Source organism: Cervus canadensis, chromosome 16 (assembly GCF_019320065.1).
Source record: "Cervus canadensis isolate Bull #8, Minnesota chromosome 16, ASM1932006v1, whole genome shotgun sequence".
NCBI lineage: Eukaryota > Metazoa > Chordata > Mammalia > Artiodactyla > Cervidae > Cervus > Cervus canadensis.
The window spans coordinates 47537625-47540343 of record NC_057401.1 but is presented as its reverse complement, the minus strand read 5'-3'; the positions used below and the strand labels follow the sequence as shown (position 1 = coordinate 47540343).

The following is a 2719-nucleotide window of genomic DNA, read 5'->3' as shown; positions in this document are numbered from 1 at the left end:
ATTGAAAACAGTAACATTACTTCTTCCAAAATCCCAAAAGCATAATGCCTGCTTTATCTGTGATGATCTTTCTTTACATTTCTGTGAGCTCACAACTTTGGGAATTCCCCAGGGGTAAAACTTAAAACTGGTCCCCGGACACAGAGAGCAAAGAGGGCCTAAGAAAGAATATGGGCACTCCAGGGGTAAGTGCAGTTGTAATAAGCAAAGAAACTTACATACAAGGCTAGCCTTTGGTGGCTGAAAGACAAATTTCCACACTTGCCCACCAGAATCCTGTAAGTTTTTACAGAGGCTTTAATAGGCTTTGATCATATACACAGTCCAGATGGTCTCAGCAACTCTGTCAGTATTACTCTCTCAAGGCTGCATCCTTGAAGTGGCTCCTAGGGCCAGGAATAGTGTGCCAAATATATATCCCAAGGGCAGGGGAGGGATGTAAGGGGCTTCTGATTATTATTAGCAGGTAGGTCAGCTCGCAGTCATGCACTTTTGACCTATTCCAACAATTTCACTATTGGTGTGCTAACTGCTGAATAGAAATTTGCTTCAATAAGTTTATGGGGAATCATTTTTTCTCTAAGAATCTAAGTCACTTTATCATTTATACGTCAGGAATGCAGCAAAATGGGAGCTAATCATTTAATCTAAGTATGTAAAAATCTCAATTTGACATTGGGATTTTGTACAGAATGTCTTTGGTGTTTTAAAAATAGGTGTGCTCGCTTCGGCAGCACATATACTAAAATTGGAACGATACAGAGAAGATTTGCATGGCCCCTGCGCAAGGATGACACGCAAATTCGTGAAGCGTTCCATATTTAAAAAAAAAAAAAAAGTAAAAATAGGTATAACTACAAATCAGATTGGTAGCTAGAACAACTACACAAATAATAATGTCTTTTCAATGTCACTATTAAATAAGAATAAAATGAATGTGTCTCTCTGAGATCATTTGTTCCACTGAAGTGACACAAATGGGTCAATGCATTTGGTGTAGTCAAATTTTGTGTGTCATGACAAGCTGAAATAACTGAGGGAGACTACAAACAAAACAATTTTGTTACCTGTCTGTCATGTGAAGGAGGCATAGAAAAGTACCGTATTTACAGCACTGTATGCTATGTCACTATAAAAAGGTGAATGCTAACTTTATTGTAACTCCCTCATGTAGCCAATAGCAATTTTATTCAGGACATTCTCTGGCTCTGTGTAGTCACTGGCTTTTGTGAAAAAAGCAATATGCTAATAAATGAAAATCATAAACATTGTTTATTTCTTCACTTTATAATGCAATTTATTCTATTTGTTTAAATTCATTTGCTGATCACAAATACCCAGTCATTGAATACAGCGTATTGCCTTGTTCTGCAGGTCTGAGACTTCCAGTGTGTGATTTCCAGACCAGTAGCAAAGGTATCACCTGGGAACTTACTGAAAAGGTATATTCTCAAGCCCTTCCCCATTCCTATCCAGTCAAAACTCCAAAAGTAGTATTCCCAAATCTGTGTTTTAATATTCCTTCAGTTGTTTTCAATGCACACTCAAGTTTGAGAGTCACTGCTCCAAGAAAGGCTTCTGCAAACTGCTGCAAGAGTCCAGCACCTACTTTGGAAAGTAAAGTTTCATTGCAGCACAGTCACACCCATTCCTCCAATATTTTTTAGAAATGCTTTTGCACCACAGTGGCAGAGTTGAGTAGTTGTCACAGGGAATCATAACTCAAAACCTAAAATGCTTACTATTTATACCTTTAGAAACATATGTGAACCCAAACCTAGGGCATTACATGATGGACTATATAATTAGTACAGGTGGTAAGAGTTGAGAAATAAATGACATTTAAATATGTGGTGGACAAGATCAGGTTGATGAAATCAGTGCAATCTGGAAAAGATTGAAAATGATGATGTGGAAAATTAGGTCAGTGCATGTTTTTTACAGTTGCTGCTCCACTCTGGAGAAGGGACATAATTCTCCTCTCCAGATTTGATATAGGACATGCTTTGAAACATGAATGGTAAGAACATTATCACTTCTTAGTAGGATATGGAAGAACAAATGTAAGTTTGTCCCACTTCAGATAGAAGTTTTCTATCAGCCTGGATGGTTGAAGGAATAGAACATTGGAGCCTTAGCTGTCCCAAGCTGAATATGTAGCTTGGGAGAGTAATAAAGCTTTTACTTATAAGCCAGTGAGATTTGGGGGATTGTCTGCTACCACACATGAACCTAATCTAACTTAATACAAAGAAGTAGAATTAATTAACTAAAAAAAAAGTGCCTGCTAAAGCAAGAGTCATGACTTGGACAAGGCATTTCACTAGAAATTCAAATATTATTTGGGGGAAGAACAATAAAACAAATAGAATCACTTTAAAGAAGAAAGGTCTTGAAAAGTAGAAAATGAATATTAAAAGTTTATGACAGATAATTAAGGCTAAGAAGACAGAACTTCTTTAGCAATAGGGAGTCATGGAAGGCTGTTTAGAAAAGGAATGATGTCATCAAAATTATGCTGTAAGAAGACTATTCTATTGGCAAGGCAGAGATAGAAAGACAGTAAACAAAGGAAATTAATCACAAGGCTGTGAGAAATTAAAACATGATGTAATATGGGCCAGAATTCAAGCACTGTCACCTACACTTAATGCATCAACAAGTTCCATCAACTAGACTTCCTAAATATCACTAAAAGCATCATTTTATCATTTATCTT

The 2719-nt window shown here is 36.7% G+C and overlaps 1 non-coding gene across 1 annotated transcript; it reads left to right on the top strand.

The window, feature by feature from the left end:
• The first annotated feature begins 718 nt into the window (after positions 1-718).
• On the top strand, positions 719-825 carry LOC122454689. Its single transcript, XR_006273495.1, has one exon. It is a non-coding gene; the product is annotated as a U6 spliceosomal RNA (small nuclear RNA).
• Positions 826-2719: the final 1894 nt, after the last annotated feature.